At 39.9% G+C, this 20,358-nt stretch overlaps 1 long non-coding RNA gene across 1 annotated transcript in view; it reads right to left on the reverse strand.

Moving 5' to 3' along the window:
• The window catches only part of Gm31431, a 54,221-nt gene extending 36,339 nt beyond the window's left edge, over positions 1-17,882 (reverse strand). The window contains exons 1-2 of the long non-coding RNA XR_384987.2: positions 17,787-17,882; positions 17,507-17,660 (exon numbers count right to left, since the gene is read on the reverse strand). This is a non-coding gene — a long non-coding RNA (predicted gene, 31431). The remainder of the gene's footprint in view (positions 1-17,506; positions 17,661-17,786) is intronic.
• Positions 17,883-20,358: the final 2,476 nt, after the last annotated feature.

The raw sequence follows: 20,358 nt of genomic DNA on the forward strand, positions 1-20,358 counted from the left end.
AGACACTATATAGCAAAGCCACCACCCTTGAAACAGCTTGCTGTTCTCCATTGAGGAAGTTGGTTGTTAGGATTGAGTCCATTTACCAAGAGTCTAAGTAAATTTGGAAGAGGCCACTGCTCAGTTTCAGCTTTCATCTATGTTCAAATGCCTTGAGGTCAGGATCTGTAGGTTCTTTGGGGACCTTAGGGTGGGAACTTCACAGCATGCTAAGCATTCTCTACCTTTCTGTCTAGTTCTCAAGTGACCACGCCACATATACCCAGCAGTTGAGGACTTGGTGGGGCAGTGGAGGGTTGGCCATGAAGCAGTGATTCCACCCCTACAACTTGGTCAAATTCCAACCCAATAGGTCAGCCAATGTTTAGCTCAAAGCGGTGTTTTAATGAGAATGACTCACATTGGCTCACATATTTGAATGTTTGGTTCCAATTGGTGGATGGTTTAGGAAGGATTAGTAGGTGTAGCCTTGTTGTAGTACGCACGTCAGTGGAGGTAAGCTTTGGGGTTCCAAAGGCCCATACTATCTTTCTCAGAATGAGAAACAAAATAGATACTGGAACTGGGTAGGAGAAGGTGGAGGGGGATTGGGAATGGTCAGATGTACGGAGATCAGGGGAAAGAGAAGGGAAATGAGCAGTTGGGGAGAGCTCTTACATCTCTAGGACATGACAGAGAATTGGAATGGGTGGATGCCCCAGTGGGTATATGGGAGTGACTGTCACTGAGCCTCCTAACAGTAGGGGATATGGATCCGGAAGTGGCCACTTCCTGTAGCCAGGAAGGATTCCCAGTAGAGGGATAAGGTCAGTAACCCACCCACAAAACCTTCCAGTCAAAATGTGTCCTACCTACAGGAAGTGCAGGACAAAGGTAGAGCAGAGACAGAGGGTATAGCCAACCAATGACTACCCCAAATTGAGACCCATGGGCAAGAACCAATTCCTGACACTATTAATGATACTCTGTAATGCTTACAGACAGGAGCCTAGCATATCTGTCTTCTGAGAGCCTTCACCCAGCAGCCAATGGAAAGAGAAGCAGAGATCCACAGCCAAACATTAGTTGGAGCCCTTATGGAGCTTAAGGAAGTCTTCTGGAAACTCTCATGGAGTCTTATGGAATAGTTCAGAGAAGAACTGAGGGACCTGAAAAATACATGGAGTCCATGAGAAGATCAACAGGGTCAACTAAACTAGACCCTGGAGTGTCCCAAAGCCTGAATCACCAACCAAAGAGCAAGCATGGGCTGAAGCTAGGTTCCCTGCACATATGTAGAAGATGAGCAGCTTGGTCTTCATGTGGGTCCCCCAGCAACTGGAGTAGGGGCTGACCCTGAGTCTGTTACCTTCTCGTGTATGAATTCTGTTCCTAAATGGCCTGCCTTGTCTGGACTCAGTGGGAGAGGATATGCCTAGTCCTGAAGAGACTTGATGTACTGTGGGGAGCTAATACCCAGAGAAGGGCTCCCCTTCACAAAGGAGAAGGGGAGGGTGGGATGAAGGGAGGATCTGCATGAGGGGGTACTTGGAGGAGAGGGGGCTAAAATTGGGGTGTAAAGTGATTAAATGCATTTAATTTAAAAACAAAAGCAAAAGCCACACCATTCTCTCTCTCTCTCTCTCTCTCTCTCTCTCTCTCTCTCTCTCTCTCTCTCTCTCTCTCTCTCTCTCTCCTCTCCTCTCTCTGTATCTCTTAGGCTCTATCTGTCTCTCCTTCTCTTTCTCATCTCTGTCTCTATGTTTGTTTCTGTGTACTTATATCTTTCTGTTTCTCTTTATTTCTGTGTCTCTTTCTGTCTTTTTTTTTTTTGGTTTTTCGAAACAGGGTTTCTCTGTATAGCCCTGACTGTCTTGGAACTCACTTTGTAGACCAGGCTGGCCTCAAAACTCAGAAATCTGCCTGCCTCTGCCTCCCAAGTGCTGGGATTAAAGGCGTGTGTTTCTCTGTCTCTGGTTGTCTCTCTCTGGCTGACTGACTCTCTGTATCTCTGTCTCTCTGTCTCTGTCTGTCTCTCTGTCTCTCTGTCTCTCTGTCTCTCTGTCTCTCTCTCTCTCTCTCTCTCCCTCTCTCTCTCTCTCTGTATATCTCTCTCTGTATCTCTCTGTCTCTCTCTCTCTGTCTTCCCCCTGTGGATGTCTGTACCATGCCAGGACATTCCCTACAATGATGGCCATAGAATGATCCTTTGAAACTGTAAGCAAGCAAATCCCAAGTGAACTGCTTCCTTTTATAAGTTGCCTTGGTCATGTTATTTCATCCCATCAATAGAAGGCATGATGATCAGGATTTTCTGGCACTCAGAAAAATTTCTGTTGAGTCTAAGCTTCTTCCTCGTACAGCACAGGCACCATGATCTGTCAAGCTTAGAGGGCTCCACTCTCAGCTCACCAAATATGATCCACCTCATACTGTACAAACACACATTTCCAAAGCTCTCCAGTAGTTTGAAAGGAAAATATGGCATTTTAGTTTCATCTCAGTTTTTAAATTTGAAATATTAATTTAATTACATGTCTCCTTTTCTTCTTTCTTAACTTTATATGTGCTTCCTGATTATCTTCAAATTCATAGGCTCTGTTTTCACTAATTGTTAGTGGGGAGAGGTGTCTAAATATAATCTGTTGCTTGTATAATGTTGCTTTTATTCATGTTTTGAGGCTGACCATTTGGCACTGGACAAACAATTGCTGTTCTCTTCCCTGAAGAAGACCGCCTCTCCTGCTACCACCTTTCCACTTTTGCCTAGAGTTCTTTGTGTAGGGTGAAACCTCAAAAGGCTTTTTTCCATTCAGTATGGCATGTTGGGTGGTGTCCTACTTGTTCACTTAATCTTTGGGCATTTATTTTGATGAGATTTTATGGATATAGCTTCTGGTATTACTAGAACACACACAATAGGTAGGTAGGTAGATAGATAGATAGATAGATAGATAGATAGATAGATAGATAGATACATACATACATACATACATACATACATACATACATAGATACATAGATACATAGATACATAGATACATAGATACATAGATACATAGATACATAGATACATAGATACATAGATACATAGATACATAGATACATAGATAGACCACTTCCTGATCCTCTGGCTCTTACAATCTTCCCTCCCCTCTTTTCCAATATCCATTCCCTAATCCTTAAATGCAGGAGAGTTTTGTAGATATCCATTGGGATTGGATATCTCCACAACTCTGCATTTTGATTTGTTGGGGTCTTTTGTCATGGCCCCTGAATGATGTTTCCATGATAGCACAGAGACTACAATTATCTCTGGGTATAAAGACAAAGATTTAAAAATTGTTGTTAGAGGTTTTGCTGGGTTAGTAAATTAGTTGGTATGGACTCCCCTCCAATGACCTTGACGTCATTGGAACTGAATAGTTGGCTTGGTTTCCAGGACTAAGCATTGTTTCCCTCTTGTTTAATGGTTCTTAAGTCCAATTAGAGAACTGTTTGTTACTGTCACTGTATGCAGTGCATGACCCTACTGTACCCTTAGGATTATAGTGCCACACTGGTCGATGAGATGTGGTTCCTAAGTGTTATGTCTGGGTATGAGTGTTGACTGTCTCTCTCCTTTGAAAGCTTGCATGGTACCATGAAAGCTAGCCCTCAGAAAAGAGGCATTTGGGTCAGTTTCAGTACAGGAGCCTCTGGACTCTCAGTGGTGTCTCCAGCACAAAGGACTTACTAGTCACATCTGGGGAAGTGACCAAGGGCAGCAGCTACAGCCTGTATGGTTTAGGTGTCTCCTAAACATTTCATATTATTCCTAAACATCTTTCTCTTTAGACATTGTCAACAAATCACAGCAAAGTGCTTTTCAGATATAAATGGCAAATATCCACCTGCTTATTCCTGCAATGATATGAAGATGACCACCCTCACCTTGTCTCTGATACCCTCAGGACCAATCTCACAACCTCGCTGTTCCTCTTTCCCTTCAGTCATTGCTCTAAACCACAACACACATTTGTTGCCTAACTGCATTCACTTCAGAAACACCTTCAATCTCTGTTGGAGCTCCTGAGCTGCTACAGGACAGGTTTCTGTCACTTTCTAAGCCATAGTGATCCAGACACAAACCTAAGGTGGGCCAATGCAGGAAAGGCTGAAGGAGAGCATGACTGCCCGACTCTGGCATGGCTCAGCTGGACAGTTCTTAATCTCATCACGCACAGCTTTTCAAGGATGCCTGGCAGCTTGAGCTCACGCAGCACACAGTAAGGATTCATACAATCGGGTGCATTGTGAATAGCCAGCCTCCCGTCACTCTCTGGTTCATCCTTTCCTGTTCCTTTTTCGTGATCACTACCTGTAAGCTGTCACTCTGCTTTAGGGAGTAGAATGACTAAAATGACCTGGGAAGATGACCAAAGAGAGAAGACATGGAAGGCAGTAGTACACTGTGACTTAATGGATGTAAATAATCAGGAAAGCCATTCTCATTGTAATCCAGCAATAGTATATTTTTATAGTAAAAGATCTCTTACTGCTTATTAGTTCCTCTGTTTTGCATAATATGCACCAACATTAAGTACATAATAATAGGTATTGTAAAAATGAATTTAAATGTAAAGTATTCTAACAAAGATTAAGATAACTTTTAAGAATTCCTAATTAAAGCACCAATACTCTGACAAGGTATTGGCACAAAGGGAAGCCATACATCCTGACAAAGTCTGACCTCAAGGACTAGCATCAGTTCAGGTCTAACTGGATTAAATAACTGCTTCTGTTGAACTGCACCCTTGTTAAATATTTAATATCCACTATTTTCTCCACGTTGTGTACTGGTTATTGAGGTCAGGAGGTCAGCATTCAGAGATGATTTTTGCTGTCAAAACATGGAAAAAGGACTTTTATGATGTTGGAATCTCAAATGTAGAAACTGAATCCTCTAGTGCATAAGACAATCCATACAATAACACAGGTCAGAGTTTTAGCATTGCCATTGTTGAGAAACCCTGGAGCTCATGGACAAAAACAGATATGAAATGTGCTATGTGGCTGTTTTCCTACACTATGGGAAACACAAAGAAAAGTTATGGATGGCTTTTCCCATGAAAATGTTAACACTTAAATTGATACATTTTCTAATGTAGCAGCAACCATTAGATTTGTGATTCACATAACACTAGAACAGTGGTTCTCAACCTTCCTAATGCAGCAACCCTTTTACATAGTTAGTTCATCATGTGGTGGTGACCCCCAACCATAAAATTATTTTCATTGCTACTTCACAATTGTAATCTTGCTACTGAGAAGAATTGTAATATAAATGTGTATGTTTTCCTATGGTCTTAGGTGACTCCTGTGAAAGGATCTTTTGAACTCCAAAAGGGGTTGCAACCCATAGGCTGAGAAGCACTGCACTAAAGGGATATTATAAATCTGTTTGACTCTGAATGCTAAATAAACTTAACCTGGGTTCTTCAAAGTATCCATGAATAGAAGGTCTAGGGGGCAGTGCTTTACTCAGGAGTATTATCAAATATACCAAATACAAATATCATTGAGTCCCTGAATAGACCTGTCGGTGACCTTTCAAACAGCATAATAATAGCAGGATGGGAACTTGGTTTTTCTGTTTGGTTTGTTTGTTTGTTTGTTTGTTTGTTTGTTTGTTTTAAGAAAACAATGCATAACACTATGTGGGACAGTCAGAAGCATTGTGAGACAGTGGGCAAAGAATGAAAATGCTTAAGGAATGACATCATAGATTGAAGAACACTCCAGCAGCTCTAAGGAGAAAAAACAGACAGAAATATATAAATGTTTAGAAAAGTAAATATATATATATATATATATATATATATATATATATATATATTATGATTAAGACCAATTTATTCTATTAATGAGATATTTAAATTTTTATTCTGTTAATGAGAGCATTTGAAACTGGTCTAGCTGGAGCACAGGGTCCCCAATGAAGGAGCTAGACAAAGTACCCAAGGAGCTGAAGGGGTTTTCAGCCCTAAAGGAGGAATAACAGTATGAATTTACCAGTACCCCCAGAGCTCCCTGGGACTAAACCACCAATCAAAGAAAACACATAGTGGGACTCATGGCTCTAGCTGCATATGTAGCAGAGAATGGCCTAGTCAGTCATCAATGGGAGGAGAAGCCCTTGGTCCTGTGAAGGTTCTATGCCCGACTATAGGGGAATGCCAGGCCCAGGAAGCAGGAGTGGGTGGGCTGGGGAGCAGAGGGAGGAGAGAGGGGATAGGAGATTTTTGGAAGGGAAACTAGAAAGGGGGATAACATTTGGAATATAAATAAATAAAATATCAGAAAGAAAGAAAGAAAGAAAGAAAGAAAGAAAGAAAGAAAGAAAGAAAGAAAGAAAGAAAGAAAGAAAGAAAGAAAGAAAGAGGGATGGAGGGAGGGAGGAAGGAAGGAAGGAAGGAAGGAAGAAAGAAAGAAAGAAAGAAAGAAAGAAAGAAAGAAAGAAAGAAAGAAAGAAAGAAAGAAAGAAAGAAACTGTTCTAGCCTATTTGGCCACTCATCTCCCAGAAGGTATGTGTGCATGCACATGTGCATATGAACACACATGCACACACACACACACACACACACACACACACACACTCACACACTGTCTTACTTAAGTTTTCCATTATTGTGAAGAGCCACCATGACCAAGAGTGGCACCAAAGCAACTCTTAGAAAGGAAAGCCTTTAATTGGGGCTCACTTACAGGTTCAAATGTTCCATCCATTATCATCATGGTGGGAAGCTTGGCATCTTATAGGCACACCTGATACTGGAGGAGCCAAAAGTTCTACATCTTGATCTAAAGGCAGCCAGGAAGATACTGTCCTCCTCAGGCAGCCAGGAGGATGGTGACTTCTGCACTGGGTGAAGCTTGAACACTAGGAACCCTCAAAGCTCACCTACATAGTAACATACTTCCTTCAACAAAGCCACATCTATTCTAACAAGCCCACACCTCCTAATAGTGCCAGTCCCCTTGGGCCAAGCAGATTCAAACCAACACACACACACACACACACACACACACACACACACACACACATACATACATATTTTTAGGAAGGCTCTGATAGTTAGAAGTTGAAGGGTGTCTGCCCATAATGATAATCTCTCAGCTATCTCCTAAGCACCATGGAGAGTTCTTTCAATCTCACTCAGATCTTTGCTTCTTGCTCAGCAACCATCCTGCACAAAACCTGACCAGACTAATGGATATGCCCCCTCACAGAATACTGGCTCAACTCCATCTGGTGTGCTCTTCCTTCCTTCCTAGGATAGGGTTCCATTGCTGGCTGCTTGATGTCTTTATCCCATATATAACTGGAACTAATCCTTCCAGGCACTAATCCTTCCTGGGAGAAGACTAACCCATAGATGATGGAAATCAGTGAATCTCTGCTCCCTACCTGCCCTACTACATACAGAAAACCTTCAGGTATAATTCTTAGGTGGTCTGTCATGCTGCAATAAGAAACCAGTTCGTGCAGCAGAGGACAATGAGTTAAGGCATCCTTCCGTGCACTGTCTCTTTCGTCCTTCTGTCTCCCCCTTCCTTGACTCTCTTACCATCGTATGATATCTTGGGTTGTACACCAGAATTAAATACTAGCCTGCTGGCCTTTTGTTCTTTCTTTTCAGTGTGCTGTAAGAAGAATTCGGATTCAAGGCAATAATAATTATGTAATCAACTAACATTGTTGATACTTTGTTCTAGTTTTGCAAGTGAGGAAACTAACACATGAAAAGATGGTCTGAAATTCCTCACCAGCAAATTCCGGCAATAGCCACTTGCCAGGAGGAGCATGGATATTTATTCCTTGATGCATTCTTTTTCTAACAAGATAACAAGAAAGGAAAAATATGTAGCTGAGTACATTGACATGCTAGTTTGTTGTAGTAGCAGACCTAACACTGATTTGAATGCATGACAAAGTACAGTTTTAAATTACCCGTTATTCATTATCATCTCATTAATTCTAGTAGTAGAATTAATTTATTTATTTATAACTGTCATCCTTTGAGACATTCAAGTTGATATCTAAAATTTTTTGTTTTGAATAATGGCATTCTGGGGAGAGAATAGTGAGCTGACAAACACCTTGTTGGCGGTCTTTGGGGTATATATTAGCTGCTTCTTACAGGCTGCAGCATTTCCCAGATTATCTTAACAATAAATCTCCAAATCACAGATACATGGAAAATGAAGAATCAAATAAACATGAGATGTTGTTTGCATTTCTTCCTGAGATATTGAATTTTTGTCTTTGTGCCACATTCAGGACATGCAGACAGGAATGCATGTTACCAAGTCACCATCTATAATTGGTTCTCCTTACTGAGTTAACAAACTCTGGGTCCCAGAATGCACTTCTACTAACAGTGCCTCCTAGGTATTTACACTGAAGCAATCCGCAGGGGCATTCTTTCAGCCAGGAGTTATGAAGATAAAGTAAATTGAGAATCACTGGATACTTGTTCAGGAATAAAGTGATGTCATTTATGAATTAGTTAATGTTATTAAAATATAGTAGATTATATAGTCTGCACCTGTTGTCAATTTTTTTGTTCAGAGTGACTTCAGGGGATAGATGAAATGTTTGTCAGAAACAGTTGAAACTTGGCTGCTCCCATCATGACCCTGCCTCAGCTTCCTCCATATGACATTCCTCCTTGAGGTGCCCTGTCGCCTGCAAGTTACAACACAACACTTCTGATTTTAATGATTGCTTCCTGATAGCAGAACCGGTAATATAAATGACTTTTTTTTTTTGTGGTTTACTTGTAACACATTGAGTTCGCATCTAAGTTTATAGTTTCTAGTAGGGAGTGAATACTAACGTTTAAAGATGGCCTACCCTTTCCGACAGTGTTCTGTAAAATGTCAGACAATTACAAAGTAGTGATGCCTTCACTTTCCCTAAACCATGTAATGGATGTTCTTTCTGGCTCCTTACATTTGCAGGCTGCCTGCTCTGTATCATGAGATCAGATTGAGTTTTGGGGTAAAACATATAGAACTGAGCTCATAATTAAATTTTTTGCAGAAAAATGGAGTACAAAGATACACATAGAGTGAATTTGAGTTTGCGTGGGATTTCCAATAGTTGTAGCTGAAATAATGATTAAAATGAACATTAAACAGAAGGGGAAGAAGGGGCAAAAAGACCACCTCTCTTGCAAAATAATAAGAAAATATTTTTTTAAAAACTTTCAATGTAAAAAGAAAATTAAAAAAGAAAATACAGAAGAAATGTCAATGGTCAGTGAGATTTTTAAATATACAGTGAATAAATAATAATTGAAATAATGATTTTATAAACTAATGGAAGTGTTTGAGTTGGTAAAAATCTTTTACTAATAAGTATTTAAAATGCAAGTTCACATCCTATGCACAGACAAATCTCCTTAAAGCAGTTTTCACTATAGCTGTCTTAAAGGAACTGTTTTGGCCAAGAAATAAAAACTTTTAAGCATCCCTGGAGAAAGCATAAGTCAATTGTATTAAATCTTAAGCAATTAACTTCTTTTATGGCTATACTTATAGTTGAAAAAACTGAATCGGCTTCGTAGTTTTATACAATAAATACTATGCAGTCACTATGTTTACTCAATATATAAATAAGATATGTATATTTATATGAGATAATACTATGCACTAAATGAATGAAATAAGATATCTTAATAATTATGAAATACTTCCATATATGTTGTTGAATTCTAAAATTTAATATATAAATTAATCATAGGTGAAAACTACATGTGAATGTTTGTTTTCTAAAGTGCATATGAATTAATTCTAAAACATTAATAGTGGTTGTGCCTATGTAATAAGATTTTGAGATGCTGAATTTTTCTTTGCCAGTGGTTTTACTTTGTTACTGTAATCCTAGACAACTAGTGAAATCTATTAATACAAAATATAAGTGATAGAGAAGCTAACAGCTTCTGGGACAGGTGGGAGCAACAGAGCTTCTGAGGCAGCCCCCTTTTCGGGCTTCGGACATCCGGGCAACTTCCCTGCCAGAGGATAGGTGTCAGCCTGGCCCGAGAGGGCTTTGCCTGAACATCTGCAGGAGACATCTTGGATCCCAGACTCCACCGAGACTACTCTGCACAGGTAAGAGTGTGGACTACAGAAGCTAATAGCTTCTGGGACAGGTCCTGTTTCAGTCCTTCACCTTCTGCCAGGAGGCAAGTCTGAACGCCAGATATTCGTGTACCTTCCCTGAAAGAAGAGAGCCTGCCTGCAGAGAGTGCTCTGACCACTGAAACTCAAAAGAGAGCTAGTCTCCCCGGTCTGCTGGTAGAGAATAACAGAATCATGAGAGGAACGAGCTCTAACCAGAGACAACTATAACAACTGACTCTAGAGTTTACCAGATGGCGAAAGGCACACGTAAGAATCTTACTAACAAAAACCAAGACCGCTCACCATCATCAGAACCCAGTACTCCAAACTCAGCCAGTCCAGGGCAACCCAACATACCCGAAAACCTAGACACAGTTTTAAAGGCATATCGCATGATGATGGTAGAAGACATCAAGAAGGTCTTTAATAACTCACTTAAAGAAATACAGAACACTGCTAAAGAGTTGCAAGTCCTTATAGAAAAACAGGAAAACACATTCAAACAGATGATGGAAATGAACAAAACCATACTAGACCTAAAAAGGGAAGTAGACACAATAAAGAAAAACCAAAGTGAGGCAACGCTGGAGATAGAAACCCTAGGAAAGAAATCTGGAACCATAGATGCGAGCATCAGCAACACAATACAAGAGATGGAAGAGAGAATCTCAGGTGCAGAAGATTCCATAGAGAACATCAACACAACAATCAAAGAAAATGCAAAACGCAAAAAGATCCTAACTCAAAACATCCAGGAAATCCAGGACACAATGAGAAGGCCAAACCAACGGATAATAGGAGTAGATGAGAATGAAGATTTTCAACTCAAAAGGCCAGCAAATATTTTCAACAAAATTATAGAAGAAAACTTCCCAAACCTAAAGAATGACAAGCCCATGAACATACAAGAAGCCTACAGAACTCCAAATAGACTGGACCAGAAAAGAAATTCCTCCCGACACATAATAATCAGAACAACGAATGCACTAAATAAAGATAGACTATTAAAAGCAGTAAAGGAAAAATGTCAAGTAACATATAAAGGCAAGCCTATCAGAATTACACCAGATTTTTTCACCAGAGATTATGAAAGCCAGAAGAGCCTGGACAGATGTTATACAGACACTAAGAGAACACAAATGCCAGCCCAGGCTACTATACCCAGCCAAACTTTCAATTACTGTAGATGGAGAAACCAAAGTATTCCATGACCAAACCAAATTCACACATTGTCTTTCCACGAATCCAGCCCTTCAAAGGATAATAACAGGAAAAAAAAACAATACAAGGACAGAAACCACGTACTAGAAAAAACAAGAAAGTAATCCTTCAACTAACCTAAAAGAAGACAACCACAAGAACAGAATGCCAACTTTAAAAACAAAAATAATAGGAAGCAACAATTACTTTTCCTTAATATCTCTTAATATCAGTGGACTCAGCTCGCCAATAAAAAGATATAGACTAACAGACTTCCTACACAAACAGGACCCAACATTTTGCTACTTAGAGGAAACACATCTCAGGGAAAAAGACAGACACTAACTCAGAATGAAAGGCTGGAAAACAATTTTCCAAGCAAATGGTCTGAAGAAACAAGCTGGAGTAGCCATTCTAATATCTAATAAAATCGACTTCCAACCCAAAGTCATCAAAAAAAGACAAGGAGGGACACTTCATAATCATCAAAGGTAAATCTTGCAGGAGGAACTCTCAATTTTGAATATCTATGCTCCAAATGCAAGGGCAGCCACATTCATTAAAGACACTTTAGTAAAGCTCAAAGCACACATTGCACCTCACACAATAATAGTGGGAGGCTTCAACACACCACTCTCACCAATGGACAAATCATGGAAACAGACACTAAAAAGGGACACAGTGAAACAAACAGAAGTGATGAAACAAATGGACCTAACAGATATCTACAGAACATTTTATCCTAAAACAAAAGGATATACATTCTTCTCAGCACCTCATGGTACCTTCTCCAAAATTGAACATATAATTGGTCACAAAACAAGCCTCAACAGATACAAAAATATTGAAATTGTCCCATGTGTCCTATCAGATCACCATGGATTAAGGCTGATCTTCAATAAGAAAATAAATAATAGAAAGCCAACATTCACGTGGAAACTGAACAACACTCTTCTCAATGATACCTTGGTCAAGGAAGGAATAAAGAAAGAAATTAAGGACTTTTTGGAGTTTAATGAAAATGAAGCCACAACATACCCAAACTTATGGGACACAATGAAAGCATTTCTAAGAGGGAAACTCATAGCTCTGAGTACCTCCAAAAAGAAACTAGAGAGAGCACACATTAGCAGTTTGACAACACACCAAAAAGCTCTAGAACAAAAGAAAGCAAATTCACCCAAGAGGAGTAGAAGGCAGGAAATAATCAAACTCAGGGCCAAAATCAACCAAGTGGAAACAAGAAGAACTATACAAAGATACATCCAAATGAGGAGCTGGTTCTTTGAGAAAATCAACAAGACAGATAAACCCTTAGCCAGACTCACTAGAGGACACAGGGAAAGCATCCTAATTAACAAAATCAGAAATGAAAAGGGAGACATAACAACAGATCCTGAAGAAATCCAAAACACCATCAGATCCTTCTACAAAAGACTATACTCCACAAAACTGGAGAACCTGGATGAAAGGGACAAGTTTCTAGACAGATACCAGGTACCAAAGTTAAATCAAGATCGGGTTAATGATCTAAAAAGTCCTAAGTCCCCTAAAGAAATAGAGGCAGTCATTAATAGTCTCCAAGCCAAAAAAAGCCCAGGACCAGATGGGTTTAGTGCAGAGTTCTATCAGACCTTCAAAGAAGATCTAATTCCAGTTCTTCACAAACTATTCCACAAAATAGAAGCAATAGGTACTCTACCCAACTGATTCTATGAAGCCACAATTATTCTGACACCAAAACCACAAAAAAAACCCAACAAAGATAGAGAACTTCAGACCAATTTCCCTTATGAATATCAATGCAAAAATCCTCAATAAAGTTCTTGCTAACCGAATCCAAGAACACATCAAAACAATCATCCATCTTGCCCAAGTAGGTTTCATCCCAGGGATGCAGGAATAGTTAAATATACGCAAATCCATCAACGTAATCCAGTATATAAACAAACTCAAAGACAAAAACCACATGATCATCTCATTAGATGCAGAGAAAGCATTTGACAAAATCCAACACCCATTCATGATAAAAGTCTTGGAAAGATCGGGAATTCAAGGCCCTTACCTAAACATGGTAAAAGCAATCTATAGCAAACCAGTAGCCAACATCAAAGTAAATGGCGAGAAGCTGGAAGCAATCCCACTAAAATCAGGGACTAGACAAGGCTGCCTACTTTCTCCCTACATATTCAACATTGTACTTGAAGTCCTAGCCAGAGCAATTAGACAACAAAAGGAGATCAAGGGGATACAATTTGAAAAGGAAGAAGTCAAAATATCACTTTTTGCAGATGATATGATAGTATATATAGAACTCCTAAGCCTGATAAACAGCTTCAGTGAAGTAGCTGGATATAAAATTAACTCAAACAAGTCAATGGCCTTTCTGTACACAAAGGATAAACAGGCTGAGAAAGAAATTAGGGAAACAACACCCTTCTCAATAGTCACAAATAATATAAAATATCTTGGCGTGACTCTAACTAAGGAAGTGAAAGATCTGTATGATAAGAACTTCAAGTCTCTGAAGAAAGAAATTAAAGATCTCAGAAGATGGAAAGATCTCCCATGCTCATGGATTGGCAGGATCAATATAGTAAAAATGGCTATCTTGCCAAAAGCAATCTACAGATTCAATACAATCCCCATCAAAATCCCAACTAAATTCTTCAACGAATTTGAAAGGGCAATCTGCAAACTCATCTGGAATAACAAAAAACATAGAATAGCAAAAACTCTTCTCAGGGATAAAAGAACCTCTGGTGGAGTCAACATGCCGGACCTAAAGCTTTACTACAGAGCAATTGTGATAAAAACTGCATAGTACTGGTATAGTGACAGACATGTAGACCAATGGAACAGAATTGAAGACCCAGAAATGAACCCACACACCTATGGTCTTTGACAAGGGAGCAAAAACCATCCGTTGGAAAAAAGACAGCATTTTCAGCAAATGGTGCTGGCACAACTGGTGATTATCATGTAGAAGAATATGAATTGATCCATTTCTATCTCCTTGTACTAAGGTCAAATCTAAGTGGATTAAGGAACTCCATATACAACCAGAGACACTGAAACTTATAGAGGAAAAAGTAGGGAAAGGCCTTGAAGATATGGGTACAGAGGAAAAATTCCTGAGTAGAACAGCAATGGCTTGTGCTGTAAGATCAAGAATCGACAAATGGGACCTCATGAAACTGCAAAGGTTCTGTAAGGCAAAAGACACTCTAAATAAGACAAAAAGGCCACCAACAGATTGGGAAAGGATCTTTACCTATCCTAAATCAGATAGGGGACTAATATCCAATATATATAAAGAACTCAAGAAGGTGGACTCCAGAAAATCAAATAACCCCATTAAAAAATGGGGCTCAGAGCTGAACAAAGAATTCTCATCTGAGGAATACCGAATGGCTAAGAAGCACCTGAAAAAAATGTTCAACATCCTTAATCATCAGGGAAATGCAAATCAAAACAACCCTGAGATTCCACCTCACACCAGTCACAATGGCTAAGATGAAAAATTCAGGTGAAAGCAGATGCTGGTGAAGATGTGGAGAAAGAGGAACACTCCTCCATTGTTAGTGGGATTGCAAGCTTGTACAACCACTCTGGAAATCAGTCTGGAGGTTTTCCAGTACTACCGGAGGATCCAGCAATACCTCTCCTGGGCATATATCCAGAAGATGTTCCAACTGGTAAGAAGGACACATGCTCCACTATGTTCATAGCAGCCTTATTTATAATAGCCAGAAGCTGGAAAGAACCCAGATGCCCCTCAACAGAGGAATGGATACAGAAAATGTGGTACATTTACACTACTCAGCTATTAAAAAGAATGAATTTATGAAATTCCTAGGCAAATGGATGGACCTGGAGGGCATAATCCTGAGTGAGGTAACCCAATCACAAAAGAACTCACCCAATATGTACTCACTCATAAGTGGATATTAGCCCAGAAACTTAGGATACCCAAGATATAAGATACAATTTGCTAAACACATGAAACTCAAGAAGAATGAAGACCAAAGTGTGGACACTTTGCCCCTTCTTAGAATTGGGAACAAAACGCCCATGGAAGGAGTTACAGAGACACAGTTTGGAGCTGAGTCAAAAGGATGGACCATCTAGAGACTGCCATATCCATCCAAAAATCAGCCTTTCAAACACTGACACCATTGCATACACTAGCAAGCATTGGCTGAAAGGACCCAGATGTAGCTGTCTCTTGTGAGACTATGCCGGGGCCTAGCAAACACAGAAGTGGTTGCTCACAGTCAGCTATTGGATGGATCACAGGGCTTCCAATGGAGGAGCTAGAGAAAGTAACCAAGGAGCTAAAGGGATCTGCAACCCTATAGGTAGAACAACAATATGAACTAACCAGTATCCCCCAGAGCTCGTGTCTCTAGCTGCATATGATGCCGACTAGGCCATCAGTGGAAAGAGAGGCCCATTGGTCGTGCAAACTTTATCTGCCTCAGTACAAGGGAACACCAGTGCCAAGAAGTGGGAGTGGGGGGGGGGCCTAGCGGGTGGGGGACTTTTGGGATAGCATTGGAAATGTAAATGAAATAAATACCTAATTAAAAAAAATATATGTCAGGGAAGTACTTTGCCACTGAGGGGGAGTCATAGCCCTATAACTTATGTACTTTTTTGAGTTTATTAATAAAGTCACTGTAAATTATATATATATATATATATAATTGATAACTCCAATAAAATTTCTTTTGGAGGAAAATGGTCTACGGGCTAATTAAGGAAATATATATATTAGTTTTCTAGATTAAGTCCTAGTCTGTTATAGTTTTAAAATAACAATAACAATAACTACTTGCTTCTAAAATATAAATGTACTTCCAATCAAAGAAGATACTTTCTAACAAATGCTGTATGGATGAGATTTTCAGTTTAAAATGACAGTTTAGCAAAGTCTGATGAACATTCCTGAATTTTCTATGAATATCTTTGCAAATCCCCTAAAAAGATGTGACTATTTATAACATACCAAAAATCCCCTACAAAAAGTCACTTCCTCATTAAGGGACTCAAATTTAAAAAGAGAGAGAGAGAGAGAGAGAGAGCCATTTCTGTGCCATATCTTCCTAGAAATATGCCTTTGGATCCACCTTTCCACTTGAACATTTTAGGTCAGTGCCATGGGCAGAGGCACAGCACAGTGGCCAAGTGCAAAGACGGTCTGGATTTATACAGTCACATTCATATCCGGGGTTCACAGACACATTATGCTAATTTTTGAGATAATTAGAAAGGAGAAAAGCAAATTATTGAGACCTTGAATAATTCCTACATCCAAAAATAAAGAACTGCCGTTGTCCCAATAGCCAAAAGTCAAATTTTTACACACAAATGTGCATCATTAAGAATAAGAGAGGAGGGCACAGTGCAGCCTCCGCAGCCTGAGGGAGGGGCAATGACGCTTGTTCTGAGGTGCATTCAATTTTAGTAGTTAATTTGGCACATTAATCATAATCAACTCTCCTTAATCAGAAATTGGGGGTTTCCTGGGGACTTTTTCTTTAATTGTAAACTAGAATAGTGTATAAATTATTCTTTACTGTAGATCACAGTACCTCTTTGGGGTTGTGCTTCTATATACCCCTCCAAATTAAATTCAAATAGAACTGTTATCGAATCTTGCTATTTTATTACCATGCGACACTTGTTAATTAATTGCTGCTAATAGGATATGCATAACCTTAACGGCATACCATGAAACAGCTAAGCTAACGAGCACATCTATTTTTATTTAATTTTTTTATTAATCCTTCCATTCATTTACATCTCAAATTATATCCTACTTCCCGGTTACCCCTCCAAAAGTCCCCCCCATCACACAACTCCCCTCTCCCCCTCCCCTTTGCCACTATGAGGGTGCTCCCCGACCCACCCTCTCCTGCCACACAGGATCAAGGGCCTCCCTTCTCACTGATGTCAGACAAGGTCATCCTCACTTCCATGGGTGCATGTTGGGGCACAGAACTGAATCGTTTCTAGGTCTAATGTTCTACTCAGCACTCCAGCAGTTATGCCTGCCTCATAGTCTTCCCTTCTCTGCAATGGATACTAGTCCCATTAATCTAATTAAAGTCCTTTATAAGATTTAATGGTCAGCCTTTCTAATGTTACCTTTGTAATGAAACTGAAGTAGGGTAGCATACGGTTGTTGTGATAACATCAAAAACGTCATCAGCGGTGCTCTCTACACTGAACAATAGTCCTTCTGCTTGAGTGATACCAGTATTTTACTCCCGTTTATTCCAATTTGTCTACAGTGTTGAACCTGTAAACGGAAACACAGATGGAGAATGTCCAAGCAAGAGAACGTGGCAATTATTTGACCCAAGGCAAGTCTTTGGACTTAAAGTGGTCCGATTGCCTTTAGACTGACCGGCCACTCTTCCCTTACCTATGCTTAGTAGTAATTGCTGTCGTTTCCGTTTCAAGGACATCTTGTGGTGATGTGATGTCCAGCATCTCTCTTCAGTCTCCTTGGTATTTTCTTGAAAACTCAGCGAGATGGGAACTAACTGGTGTGAAATTCAAGGGCTAAAAAAAAAAAATCTTTTTCGATTTCTGAAGCCGCAGCACATATCATTGTCAGGGTTCCCAGGTTCCCTAGTGCCACTGTTTCTCTGACTGTAAGATGAAGCAGTGACAGTAATTAGTAATTATGTTATCAATGTTAATATGAAAATAACAGTAAACAGCTAGCATTTATTGGGTGCTCGCCATATGTTGCACAGTAAGTTGGGCACTTTTCCCTGTAAGATCTCATTTAATCAGCACAGAGGTTTCACCTAGTAAGAATCACTACCCTGTTTATCCTCAGGGTCGCTGAGATACATAGAGCTCTAAGAACATTCCCGAGCCTTCATAGCTAACAATGTGCAGGGCCCCAAAAGTAACAAAAGTCCAAATTAGGAATAAAGGGTACTGAAATACCCTCTCAGTTATAAAATTGAGGTTAAAATGGGAATCCTGCACTCAAATATAAGTGTATGGGGGTAAGGCTCGCTTTAAGTAAAAACCTTTCCTCGGTGTGGAAGCTAAGAAACAAACATATCTCTGTTGCTAAAAATCATTTCTCACTGGAATTTCCTTAGAACTGTGTGTTACACACGCAACAGTTAGGCTCCACCCAACAGTTACCTAGCAACAGTCAGGTACAAGCCTGGATCCTTATAGAAGATATCTCTCTCTCTCTCTCTCTCTCTCTCTCTCTCTCTCTCTCTCTCATTTCCATCCTCATGTTTCCCCTGCTGGCCTCTTGCCCTCTTTCTCTCTTCCTCTCTCTTTTTGTCATTCTTTAATTCTGTTCTCTGCCTCTACCCTCTTCTCCAAGTCCCAATACTCTCTCTTTTATATTAAGCCTGTCCTTTGATTCCTCAGAAAGAATGCTTCGGCATGGCCCCACTGAGGCCCAACCTTCCACCGGTTCACTGCCATTTTATAAAACACAACACTGTGCCTAGCAACCTTTGATTTGCTAACGCCTATTTGAAAGGAAGATCGCCTGGAATTTTTACACAAAATACTGTGCAGTACAATATTACTTTATCTTGACATTCAATTAACCGTTATTATTTTTTTAAATCATGATCAAACGTGATGGCTCTTCGTGCCTTTTTCAGCTGCGCAACTGAAATCTTCGATGGAGCAGTCATGCCATCATTGTAAAGGCAGCAACAATGAAAACTGCTTGTGACGTTTCATCTCAACTTCATTAAGGCATACATGCTAAACAGCCACCCTGAGCAAAGACAGCCGTGCCAGCTCTGGATATTACCCACTTAGAAGTCTAGGAGTTGGAACACATGGCAAAACTCAGCCCAAGATTTCCATTTCTTAGTTAAGCAGAACTGGCCCATTCATTCCATACCCAGGAACAATGAACTACTCACACTTCTTTGTATCATGTTGGAGCTTTTAGATTATAATATTTATCCCCTCCTTGGTATACTCTTACACATCCTTTAAAGACTCAGTTTTGTGTCTGCTCCTAGAACCATTTCCGCTTTGTTCTACTAAACCTCATGTAGTCAGATGGTCATGGTGTATGTAGTTGGTGCCTGTGTACTCTGTGCTATAAACTGCACCGTAGTATGGTTATTTCTATATCTATGTAGCCTTCTTCTACACACAACAGAATGTTCTTTTTTATAAGGCAGCTTTATATGTCCACATGCAACCTGTAGTTTGGTTTATATCACCTGCTTTTAGGGCCAGTTGTGCATCCTGCTATGGGTTGGGCTCTTCTCATCTCCTTGCTAAGAGCTGCATGTAACGAAACTGAGGTGAGGCCACTGCATGAGGAAGAACCACATGAAGAAAGGTAAACTACTCCCTACAAGGATATTCTGCCAAAGCATCATCCCCCAGGTACAGGCAAGGGACTGCCGTGGATCCTCTAACCTCAGAGGATCTGCTCACCAAAGAAGGGCAAACCATCCACCGAGAACTCCCCTGAATTCCTGAGACACAACAGTACAAATCGTAGATCGGTCGCTTTAAGGAACTAATGTGTCCTTTTTTAATATTTTAATAATTCTTCAAGAATTTCAATGTGTTTTGAATATATTTAGCCCATACTCTACCCAACTCCTCCTTTGCACATTCTACCTCCATAACCCCAACTTCATGCTCCCCTTTTTAAATATCCCATAAGATATATTTCTATCACCCATATACTCCTGGGTATGGGGCCATCTGCTGAATTATGGTTTCCCAACTGGGGTCACACCCTTTAAAAGAACCAGACTCTTTTTCTCCAGAAGCCATCAACTGTCTGAAGTGCCTCGATTAGGAGAGGGGGCTGGGGAACCCCTTCTTTGGGAAATAGAGCAAAAAGTAACTAAAAGAAAGGGGAAAAAATCTGCTTCTAAAAGTACTAAAAAAAATTATGTTGAATACTATGAAATGGCTATAATCGTGGTATGGATCACTATTCAAAAACTACTCCATCATGAACATACGGCCCT

Source organism: Mus musculus, chromosome 16 (assembly GCF_000001635.26).
Source record: "Mus musculus strain C57BL/6J chromosome 16, GRCm38.p6 C57BL/6J".
In the NCBI taxonomy this organism is placed as follows: domain Eukaryota; kingdom Metazoa; phylum Chordata; class Mammalia; order Rodentia; family Muridae; genus Mus; species Mus musculus.